This window comes from Dysidea avara, chromosome 4 (assembly GCF_963678975.1).
Source record: "Dysidea avara chromosome 4, odDysAvar1.4, whole genome shotgun sequence".
Classification (NCBI taxonomy): Eukaryota; Metazoa; Porifera; class Demospongiae; order Dictyoceratida; family Dysideidae; genus Dysidea; species Dysidea avara.
This window is the reverse complement of record NC_089275.1, coordinates 23230327-23243826: the sequence shown is the minus strand read 5'-3', so window position 1 is coordinate 23243826 and position 13500 is coordinate 23230327.

The window sequence follows — 13500 nt, the reverse complement described above, 5'->3', positions numbered from 1 at the left end:
ACATGAATTTTGCTAAGATATGCATCATTAGGGATGCAATGCATATGTGCACTTAAAATAACAATTCTGTGGCTATTTTAGGTCAGTTTTAATTATTGCTACATCTCACAACATCTGTTACTCAAGCTGAATCATAGAGAACAGTACACAGAATGTGTCTACTTAATGTGGCTGTAGCATATATGGCACAAAAATTGAAGTGCTCTTTACTTTTAAAGCATCATTAGTTATAGTTACAATGTAACTATTGTGATTAGTTACTATTGTAACTTAGTTACTTTTCAGACAATTACTCCTAGTTACAAGTTACTAGTTACAAAGCAAGTAACTAGTTATATTACTAGTTACTTTAAAAGTAATCAGTTACGTAACTAATTACAAAAGTAACTAGTTACCCCCAACTCTGCTCCCATGCACCTTTTTGGAACTTATTAAGATTAAGTAGAGCTTTATAGTGTTCACGTGCCAATACAAGCTGATGCTCTGGTTCACGCTATGATTTAGAAACTCACAGCATCCATTTTCCCAAGAATACGCACCTGATTTCAATAATATAATGACCACCATGCATTCATGAAAACATTGAAGCATGCTAAACAGCATTGTTGATGCTGCTGCCCATTTTTATTTAAAAGCCTGCGGAAAATTAAAATGTGCGCTACGGAAACTGCGAGGGGAATCACCATGTTATGGTTTTGATGTAGACTTGGGTAGGATTGATCACCCAGAGTTGGAGGAGAAACTATAGAGGTTGATTTTTTCATTTCTAACCCTACTGTTGCATATTGTTTTGATGATATGGGCCCCAAACAACTGCAGCCTATTCCATTGACGGACAAATTCATGTAAGGTAAGCTGACCTTAGATGAATAGCTACTCAGGTTATACTTAAGAAAGTTTAATTTTCTATTGGCTTTTGCAGCTGTATTACTGATGTGTGAAAGACCAAAGGTAAGTGTGTTTGCTTTGATGCAACCAGATTGTGATTATTTAGTTTATAAGCAAAAGATGATTGGCGATAAATATCTGGTAAAATGCATTGGTTATAGTACATTTGGGTACGTATATTGAATCTTAACTGCCACTTAGTTGCCCACTTGTATAACTGGTCATGCTGAAGTTCCTCTGTTGTGGTGATAACTCTATAAAGTAGACAGTCATCAGAAAATAGTTGTAATAGTGAATTTATATGCTCTGTTATATCATTTATATAAAGGAGAAACATTAATGGGCTAAGGACAGTCCCCTGGGGGACTCCAGACTGAATAGACACCAAGTCAGAAAAAGGTACCATCTAAAGCTAATTGTTGGGATCTTTGGGTCAGCCAAGTATTGATCTACCAACAGATCTGGAATGGTCGTTGATGCCATAGTGTCTCAATTAAACAAGCAGTCTGTGATGCGAGACACTAATGCAAAATCAAGGAGTATGATATCAGTTTGTTTCTGTTGATCCAGGGAATATGATAAGTCTTCTATCAGTGAAATAAGCTGTGTAACACAAGAATGCTGGGACTTGAAACCATGTTGATTATCATTGTTGGAGTTCAGATGACCAATGATAGAATGGTATAATACAAGTATAAGAAAAAAATAGAAATTTTAAGGACAGTGTATAGTGCTGTAAAAAAAGTACTGAAACAAGAGTAGTACATAATGTCCAAATACTGTAAAACAATAAGAAGTTAATATCCCTACTGTGCTTTACTCAATGCACAGTAGGGATATTCACTTCTTATTGTTTTACAGTATTTGGACATTACGTACTACTCTTGTTTCAGTACTTTTTGTTGTAGCACTATACACTGTCCCTACTCTAATTTTAAATTCCTAATTTTTTTCTTATACTTGTTTGTGAAGTTTTTTTGCAAGTTTATGACCACTAAATAACCTGCTTTTCACAAAACCAGTCACAATATTTTAAAAGAGTTAATCACAGCACTATTATACTAGATTATGACTCATACAATAACAACTGATCAGTGGGTGTGGAAGCCTGCAAACAATAGTGAACGTGGATTCATGCATACTTACAGACTGATGAATGGGTGTGGCTACCATATGTCTACAGACAGTAATTTACATAAGTGGGCATGGCTCATGGAAGAAGCAGGACTACGCTATGATGTGTAGTAACATGTCCACATTTAATTTAGCATGTGGGGTCAGACCTGAATAATCTGTAAAGCGGGACCTGGATGACCCAACTCGGTTTAACATTGTTAGTAAATAAACTATATTAAATTGACTTACACATTGCTATATAGTTTGCCGCGAGTTGCTCTCACTGATTGATATCAACAGTGAGTCACGTATGCGTGCGTTCAAATAGTTTGGTGACCACGTGTATTTGAATAGTTTGATGCAATATACACTGGTAGATGGAAGCCGTACTGTAGTCTATTAACACTCAGCGGTAGAACCTTGACTGATGGCCATGGTAAAGGAAGATAAAAGGTAAGACAATAGTGTAAACATTGTATGTCTATCAATATACCAAAGGTTTTTTCTTAAGTGAACTAGAAATATTTCTGCGAAAGAATTAGGGCTGTAGCTGTAGCCAGTTTTCCAGTACGCTTGACTGAAGGCATCAGGTAGACAGGCAGTAAAAAAATTCCGTTGAATAAATATTTAAAAAAAATTCTGTGGCAACTTTATGGAAATGTTTCGGGTCGATCTGAAGGCACTGTTGGGCTTGGTTTTACCCATTGGCAACCAATACTGTCATGTTGTTGTGAGGAAAATCGTGGTAGGTTTTTGGGTTATATTATATCATGGATCACCCCCACACCTTTGATGTCCCTACTATACAGTACTACTGTACTGTATGATGATATGTATTGTTCCATTACTTTAGAGCACACAGAAGTCAATGATATGGTTCAATAGTTTGCAGCACTAGTACAGTTCCCTTTTTGAAAACTGGGAATGCATTTGCCATGGGCCAATTGGATGGTGATGTACTTGTGTCTAGTGATTGAGTGAATATAACTTGTAGTATTACAGGAGGTATTTCATTTGCACAGTGCTTCAAAACGATATATTATATGGATGGATATTGTCTGGACCACTAGCTTTATTGGTATCTAATTAAAATGGATAATTGATGTTAGATTCCAGCCACTGAGAAGGTAATACTTGGCATAGCAGACAAAATATTTGCAGGGTTACTACTTTCATTCATAGAAGGGACATTTGACAAATTTTCTTTGGTGAAGACAGACTCAAAGTAGTTATTTAACACATTGGCCTTATACTCTTTGTGTCTGAGATAGGTTCACCATCTACATTGTTCTTATGCCTCTAATATATTTCCGGAATTGTCTATGTTTACCGTTAAACATCCTATTGAATTATTATGTGCTATTTTAATCTTGCTGTTTATAGAATTTTTCATTCTGCGATATATAGGTTTCCCAGTCATTGTCAGATTTACTTCTTTTAGCGGTGTTGTACAGAATATGGTCTCATACTTCTTTCATGTTTCTTCATGTCCTTTTAAATTTCTTTGTTTATCTGTGAGAGTTTGGAGCTGGGATGTATAGTTTTGTGTAGTACATTTTTTTTTTTGCAACACTGTCATTAATTGCACCTTTGAAATCAGTCCTGTTTTGTTCAACAGTTTTATTGTAAGGATCAAATCCGTAATACGAGTGTAAACGTGCATGATACCATACAGCGGGTTATGTGTGCGAGGTCCAACTTTGTTTATGCAAAATGGAGTGTAACTTACATTAATTTAGAATATGATTTGCAATTAATAAGCTACTGGCAGACTGAATTTCCTATTCTTAAGTTTTCGTAACTTCCTACCCCCACTACCAAACTGTGGAATGAGCTACCTGAGCCACTAGTGATGATAGCCAACCTAAAAAATGTAAGTACAATGACATCTTTTGTCATAGCTAGTGCTTAATTGTATTTGTGTGTTTATACTCCCTGTGAGGTTTTACACAGTAATAATAACAAGGAGACAAAGTCACATGTAAACAAAATTGGCAGCAACGTACTTGTGTCACTATCATGAACACTGTCACTGTGGAAAACTAATGATACAACTACATAGCACTGCTATAACTATAAGGTCGAGCTTATTAAGTTGCTGCTGTTGTTATGGACATTACTGTTGGCACAAAAGTATGTTACATGTACATACATTAAGAGCAGCCAAAGGCATATAATAGTCATTATATTCTATTACAAAAAACATACTTTTTTAGTCACAAACAAAGAATCATATGACAAAACATGAGAACCAGAACATAATTTGCCTGAAAATTGTAATAAAAGGGGTGGATCTAGGGGAGGGGCTTTGGGGGCTAATGCCCCCCCTTCACTTTTAGACTTTACTTGATCAATATTCTGAAGATTATAAAGAAATTTTGTCTTAGCATAGTTATAATCACTAATAGCACCAATACCCTCTTTACTGTGGTGGATTTAGGGGGGTTTCAAGGTTTCCACAGAAACCCCCTTTGAAAAATGATTACGTAACAATTAAATGTTTTAATTATTGTGGCGTGCGCCTCGATCAAGATACTCTAATAGAGCAGTCACAGTAGCTATTATAAAACAGTGTGTAGCAAGTTATTTAAGGTATTTTATGTACTATCAATAGGCTGTGACCTTTTTTTCTTTTTTTTGGTCTCACCTTACCAAACCAGACAGTGTAGTGCAGACTTTTGTGTATCTCATATCAGTATATATCTCCACTTCTAAACTGGAAACCCCTTTATAAATTTCTAGATCTGCCACTACTTTATAACCATCTATTCAAGGAAATATTACTGGATTTGTGCTAAAGGTTATACAACCAAGGCCCGGATCACTGGGATCAGCATTAGAGGTGCACAAGATCAAAATACTCTAATAGAGCAGTCACCTAACTACTCTAATAGAACAATCAATGGATACATAATAGTTGGTTCTGCTATGGAATTTATCCATATCTGTCTGTGCCTAAAGATGTGTCTATACATACAATGAAGTGCATTGGTCTATTTAAAGGCCTTCATTAATAACTGATTCATCTATACTTATGGCAATATACTTAATTCAAGTACATACACATGTCACTCAGATTCAATCTAGTATCATTTAAATTTCAAAATTTTCCAGTTTCAATTGCATTATTATTCTAATATACATCTGTTGTTGTACAATTGTGAGAGAGTGTTGGTTGGTTGTCTGAACTTACCCAAACCATTCATTAACAAATGCTGCAGAGCTTATACCTCATTTAAAGGGAAAAAAAAAATATATATATAATATATACCGTATAGAAGCCCGGGCGTTTATTTCCTATAAATCATTTTTGACCCGGCGTTTAAACGAGACCGGCGTTAATTTGGACCCAGGCGTTTATTTCTTACTAGCCACTCGTTGAGAATGACAGCAGTACAAGTACCTACGAAATACGAATTCCATAGCCCATCACGTACATAAAACTATTTGGACTCCTCTGCTGGATGAAACATTGAAAGTCGGGCGGAAAGGTGACAATGACCACGATAAATACGCTATGGCCATCATCAGAAGAGAAGGCATAGTCGAACAAGGCAAGACACCATGAGACTGGTGACGAGACATTACTGTATAGTTAACAGCTGACACGAGTTTAGAACCCCAGCATTTATATTAGTGCATGTCATTAGCACCCTGGCGTTTAAATGAGCCCCGGCGTTTATTATGACAGTCCCCTAGCTCTACCCGGCGTATATTTGAGCCCCTGCGTGTATTTGAGCCCGGCTTTAATACGGTCATATACGGTATATAAAATATTTATTTATAAGCATTTGTATGTGGAAAGATTTCTAAATTGCAATATTTTAGCAGCTATTTTTTAAAAATTTTCCTTGGGGGACATACCCCCAGACCCCCCCCCCCCCTAGTTCCAACATACTTTGCATGCTGGGAGGTGTTGGTGTTTCGCACACCTTCACATGAGACATTAGGCCAATGAAACTTGATTACCAGTTTCTCGCTCAGATTTTTGAAAATTTGATGCGGGCGGGCGGTTATTATTCATTATTCATTATGCACAACACACATCCAAACATGAAGATTTCTACCAAAAAACAGTGAGATCTACATTGACTACTCTTGCATTAGCTATAAAGTACTGTGTGGTGTACGTTACTAGAATATTCAGCTAATTCTGTAACTCCTAAACAAGTGATTTTTCCATTAGAGTATAGCTGATTGCTCTATTAGAATAAAAGTGACTGCTCTGTTAGAGTATTTCGATGTGAAATACCAATAATGAAATTCCATGCGGGTATATCAAAAGCATGCGGGCGATGACGCGAAACTGCTAATCAAATTTCATTGGCCTTAGTACCTCGAGTTAGCCCTGCTTTGTAAATCTTAAATCCACCCCTGAAATAATTATGCCTTATAATAGCTTTTCCACTATATTATAGGGAAAGTGACATTGAAACCCTTCCACCACTAAATTTCCAAATAGCTACTACATCACTCTATTACTCAGTCTCAGCATTGACTGCTGAATCAACATTGATGCACCACATATTCGTCAATCTAAGACATTAACATTGTTCTTTGTGGACACATTTCTCAGCAATGGCCTTAGCTTTCTCTCTTTTTCTATTACAAATCATACAACATTACTTTGATGGTAAAACACCCTAATGTAACAGACGTATTTTGCTATATATACTAATATTACAGCAATGCCTACTGTACTAAACATAAAATAATGCTAATGTGTTTCATGGTGATACTTTGAATAAATGTAGGGAGCTATAGGGTGCTAGCACACAACTTAAATAAGTTTACTTGCATATCTGGGCAGTCATTAATTGGCTGCTCTATTAGAATGTTTTGTTTGTCAATATATAATAATAATAGCTTCACAGAAAATTTGGAACCCACTGTATTGTATAAAACCTCAAAAAATATTCACAGCATTGAGATACCCACTGAATAGTGCTGGTCTGGTATTTTGTGTACTAAAAGGTAAGGAATTTTTGTGGGATTAGACATGGATTTGGCGGGTATCTTATCTAATACTTACAGTCTATGTAGTTTTGTGGAATGATCCAGAGATCAATATCAAAACCACTAAAATTTATTCCATGAATATCAAACATAATTATTAACTGGCAATCCATGAAATTTTTTCTTGCTTTACAGTACACTATAGCAAAACACAGCTAGGTAGGTAGCTACACAAATAGCTAGCCTGCGGATGGCTGAAGACTTTATGATGTGCTGGAAATTGTCAGAATGTACGACAACAACTAGTCTTGCATAGCCAGACCACTTTTTCTTTTATATTGGGTCAGAAAAAAAAACTTTTAGTCAAAGCCATGAGCACAGTTCTCACACAATCAGCAAGCATTTCACAGAATCAGAAGTTGCTCAGTAGAATCCAAAAAAAATTCTGGAGGTGCTAGAACGAAACTATTGTATTACATTCACCATGCAGACCCTTTTTCTTCCTACAAACCAGAACCCAAGGAGAAAAGGCTGTCGCATTCAAAAGGTATTATATAGAAAACCACTATCACCTTCCTCTCACTTTAACAGCTCTGTTACTGAAAAAGAAGTGACTAAATTTTCTAGAGGTGTAATCCCCAAGAATACCGCTAAGAATACTTCATGGGCAGTTAGGGTATTTAATGAATGGATTCAACATTGAAACAAGCACATGGAATTAAATTAAAATACCCTAGCGATATTATGAAGGTTATTCTGTGTGAGTGCTTGAAGTACTTTGTATCTGAAGCTAAAAGAGGAGATGGAGTGCCATATCCACCTAAATATCTGGTCGCCTTATCTGCTTACTACATGGCACTTTAGTGTTTGTTTAGGTGTTAATAGTCTGGTATTGACACCTCTTTCACTCCACTGATGTTCTAACTACCAGCCATGATTTAACTACCACTCACAGTGGTGTTTCTTAGTAAGACCATGGTGACACACTTTGATCCGCCCACGTACCATGGTACTTGATACCCATCTAAATTTATGTGCCAGTGCTTGAGTAATTGATAAGTTCCACAGGGAGGCTAATACACTGCATATTAATGTAATTCCCAATGCATATCTTCCCTCAAAAGAATATTGGAGAGTATACATCTAGCGGCCTAGCCATATACTGTACCTATAGCTAGCCACATGTTGTCACGTTACCAGCTTTATGTCTTTTGATATAACCACTTGTGTCTCGATCATGAAACTATACAAATCAATAAAATTTAAGTGTCTAAATAACTATTAAGATGCTATGATTAGCTATAGGTGATGATGGAGATATGCCATGTACTTATTGGGGGCAGTTACACACCTAAATTCTTATATTTCCCTTGCCAGCATCCTGATTGGTGGTACAAGTAGAAAGTGCTCTCTAATCTGATACCTACATGATATTCCAACCAAGTAGTCATTTGCCTTGTATAAAGAACAGTCTCTGCAATCGGATACCTCTAAATACACTATTTTCAACCTTAGTAGAGAATAATAGCAGCATTAAAAGCATTCACAGAAAATATAAATTTGAAATAACAGAAAAGGCTGTAATCCTTGCAATTTCTAAAGTAAAAAAAGTGTGGGGTCTTTTAATCTGATGGATTACAGAGGTGACTTGATAATCCAACAACCTCCTTAATCCAGCTAATTTTATGACTCCCAATTATAGTATGCACACATTGAGCTGAATCCTCAAAAACATTTAATAACTCATGGATGCAATTACACACAATCTTGAAATTTGGCTCATTTGTAGTACTGCTTGACCTGCTAAAAAATTTCAAAATCTTTTTGTTTAATAATATTTATGGCCAATCAAAATTTTCACAATAATTTCCTATGGGGAAGCCGTATAAGTGCAGTGTCCATTGCAGCCCTTTCCTGAACTTGTAATGGAGCCAAACTGTACGTGTCTGTTGTTGACACCTTTGCTGTTACCACTAATCATCTGGTTGGCTGAAATGTTAACTCTGTTGAGAAAAAAATCCACTTTTAATTTTAGCTGTTTTTCAGGATTCAGCTCAACTTGTACATACTATAGCAGGATTAGGGAGGTTTGACTGTAACAATTCTCACCAAAAAATCTTTAAAGCTGACATTTTAAACATACAGGAATTAATATAGGCTGCTTATGCTTGCTTCTGTTGCACAGTATCAGGAGCAGGCTAAAGGGATAAGAGGTGGAGCTATGTGATTATGGGTGCTATTTTTGGGGGTCTGGGGGAATGCCCCCAGGAAAAAATTCAGGCATTAAACACTCTGAGATATGACTTTAAACTGTGTAGGTACAGGTAAACCAAGTAACTTTTCAAAAAATACAAAATGTGCCGTTCTACTAGGGTATTTAACTGTTGTATTACAATGTTTCGGTCTGAGCCTTTGATGCCTTTACAAATCAATGCAATATCTTGAGATTTACCTAATCTGGCTTATTCCATCATCATGGGTGGACCCAGGGAGTTTATGAGGTTTCCATAAACTGGTCAAGTATATTTAGGCGATAGGGGTTGCACTGTAGCAGCATATAGCTATCGTGCAGACTATATTATGAGTGAAAATCCCATAAATTTGGTAGCCATAAATCAGTTTTGGTTAAGTAGTTTATCTATGTACCATCTTTTGCAAAGTTAGTCAAATTCTATGAACAATATCTCTTGGTATCAAGACACATATAGTATCCAGTAGTGTGTTGTGTGGCCAAGTAAGTCAGTGTGTCACACTGTGTATATTGACAGGAAGAAAGAAAATGCGATTTTCATGCCTATGTAGCTCCATGGTCCCTTCTCCAAAGCAAACCAATTTTGCATTATAGTTGTCTGCCAGGATAGGCCACAGCACTCCAGCCATTCGTCAGATATGGACAACCAAAGTTTTGATTTTTTCCTTTCTCCTTATCCATATGGGTCTACATGGGGTAGATCATTCACTTTGCAAAGTTATGAACACAAACATGTAATTCAGTTACCTAGAAATTTGGTACAGAGAAAACCTCGGTATGTATAATAAGTTTGCAAAGAATCTGATAAGTATGCACAGAGTGCTATGAATGTTTTTTGCATTAAAAAGATTGAGCTTTTGTCATGGCTACAGGGTAATCTGCTAATGGGAATAACTTTAAATTTGGTATGTACATGGTTAACCATTGTAGCAGTGTCTTTTGATGGTTAGAAATACAAAGAAGTAACAGCTACTGAGTTACAAAGCAAAGATAAAGAACCGTAAATTGTGGGGTTGAGGTACTCTAATAGAACAGCCACCATGGGATAAAAAGTACATGAAAATGTCAAAAAATTCACCAGAGTTCAAACCAGGGACCTTCATACTGAACTCCCAAATCCTTAACCACTGAGCCACTGCTACGTATCACAGCTGTTCACTTCACTTAATTTCTGCTTTATAAATGAAAATTCTAGCCATAATCTACTCAATATTGTGATTTCCCAATGGAAATTCTTAATCTCGCACAGCCAGACCATTTTCTTCTTTTACATTGGATTGGGAAGAAAAAGAGTCTGGTAAATACAGTATATCAGTTTTCCCCCCAGATTTTGAGGATTCTACTCAGGGCTTCTGATTGCTGTGAAACGCTTGTTAATTAGCAAGAATTGCATATGACGGCTTTGCAATGACTTAAAAATAGTTGTAGTCATCACAATGCCATCATGTGCATTTCTTGCCAATCAACATGCATTTCACAGCAATCAGAAGGCAGCAGTAGAATCCCCAAAATCTAGGGTGACAGACAAATTCTCTATAATAGAGTAACCAGCACTGTAATAGAACAATGATTTCATTATTGTCATAATTATTATTGTGAGATGAAGACATGAGGCATGCAATTGAAGTTATCTGAACCTTCCACTCTTTACTGATAAGTTTTGCTGGAAGTTTGTTTAACCCATTTCACAGCTATATAACACATAGTTACTTTAGTTTCAAACTTCATGCTTAATGTGCAATATAGATTCATAATGTAAGGTATATAATTACGTATACTGCATGACAAGCATGGAATTAAGGTTGAAAATTTGCCATGCATTACTTTGCATTTATAATTGCAGCAAGACCCTGCTCTTTTGCACAGTAGTTTCATCAATACTATAAGCTAAAAGTTGGAGCCACTATGAATAAGCTTAACAAATGCTTTTTTGAATGGTGGTGGTGAGGGTGTGAGGGAGAGAGAAAGAAATTTGATAAGATAAATTCTATTGTGGAGGTACCAAAATTATTCACTATGCAGTTCAGTGTTTATACAATTGCACTCTTCTGTAATATAGCCACCATGCAGCTGTATAATTATGGTACTACATTAGTTACGTAGCTTGAAAAATATAATATTATACTGTACATGTAGCTAATTAATCTGTATCTGTTTGTTTACAGTACTACATGTAAGGCCACTAGTTGTGATATTCTGTTTTCCATCAGCGCCTGCATGAATTTGTACTGCCGCATGTATTTCCCCATTATTAAAGATTTAACAATTATTTCATCTTTTTAACCAAATATTGAGGATTTGCAATTCAGTTTTCAAGATTGCTGCACGGTAGCTACCTTGCATTGTAGCCAAGAGAATGTGAAAGATCATGACTGCAGTGATGTTTACTGATCCTTGAGTGGAACTGTGATCACGTAACGAAGGATGACAGGATATGGTTTCCAAACTATATAGTTGTGTTGAGTTAAGCTAAGTTAGCAAATTGTCTGTTATGCAGAGAGTATCAGGCCCTGGAGAGTGGAGGTATGAAAATAAGCCTATAGCTAGCTATATTGTGGCAAGTACTGGGAATAATGGGTAATGGTAATGGGTAATGGTAATGACCCACACCATACAGCTGGAATTTTCTGATGAAAAACAGAATATCACCAAATAGTGGCCTAAAGTACAGTGGAACCTCCCTTATCGGGCACCTCCATTGTCTGGACAGCCCAAATTGGTCATGTAGCTTGTATAGTTTACTGACCATAATGAAGTTTGGTTTAGATGAAAGCACAAGGAGGGAGCCTAAAAGTTGCTATCAGAGGAGGTTGGTCAAGCGTCATCATTCATCTCGTGATCTCAAAGGAAGGGTTGAACTAATTCAACCTTCACACCTCTTATTCTAAAGGACAGATTGTATATCCATACCAGAGCATCCCAGTGATATTACAAGCCTTCTCAGTACAATTTGCTGCTTTTCTAGCTGCTAAACAAGCCTTAACACATAGAACAATGCTTGGTTGCATAATTTCGCGTCATAGGATTATGATGCGTGATCAACCTCCTCTGGGTTGCTATAATGTTTACCTGTTTGGTGGCTTGTTTATTCTACTAATAATAACTACCACTAGTTGATTATGGATTTTTACAGCCCAGGGGAGTGATCATGAATGCTCTGTAGTGCCTTCGCCCTCTGTCCACTAAAGTGCATATCATTAACCGATAGCAATAACAACATTACTTGTATTTACGTTAGTCATTTTAGTATACTAGCATGTTATTCTTAGTTATGGACATTTCTGAGATACGGACAGTAGTACGTACCAGACCACCTGGATAAGAGAGGTTCCACTGTAATAATGATAGCAATAAATATAGCTGGAATGGTGACAATTGGCAGATACAGATAAGTAACTGTTGCTTGTATACTTATATTTGACATGTAGCTAACAAAAAAAAATAAACATGTAGCTGCCAGTATACATAATTTTTCAAGGAGACGTGCAGTCAATGCAATTATGTCTTTTGGGAAACTGCATTTCAAGTTCCAGTGGCTGAAATTACTGAGGCTATACAAATACTGTAGCTTATAAAATAATCGAACTTTATGCATGCACACATATTGTTTATTTTGCAACATTAATTGTTGTATTTTTCATGTTAACCATAACCATTACCAAGAGTACATAATTAAAATAGGGAGGGAGAGTGTTGGGCTGCCAATGCAGCCTGTACAAAATCACTGTGTATTGAAATGATCTTTGAACAAATTTAACACTTTTACTGATGATATAGATCTGTTGATAGGTGTTTAATAAAGTAAAGCTTTTGTTCTACCATTGTATGGATGCTCTATATTAGTGAGATTTTTGCTGAAGGTGCCCTAGTTAGACACTCTCCCTCTCTATTTTTATTATGTTCTCTTGCCATTTCTGCTAGGCCTATATTGAAGATCTAGGGCTTCATGAGCTTTTGGTTTAATTATCTGTATTGCAGAACCTTAAGACTTTGTGCATGGCTTGCATGTCTATGCAGGTTGAGGTGAAGTAACTAGACATTTAGGAGAAGTTTAAACCCAACTATTTCAAATAGCTCAGTTCAAAGCCATGTGACTTGTACTGACATGTTGTCTCACATAACCCTGGATAGTTACTTTTGGATGTATCACTATATGATATGCCTACTTGTGTATGTTTATAGCCAGCTGTAGCTGGTATAAGATCATTGGATTTTGATTTCAATTATATGGAGCCATAGCCATGAGTAAACTATGGTATAGATCAAATGTGCATTGAACTTTGGCTATA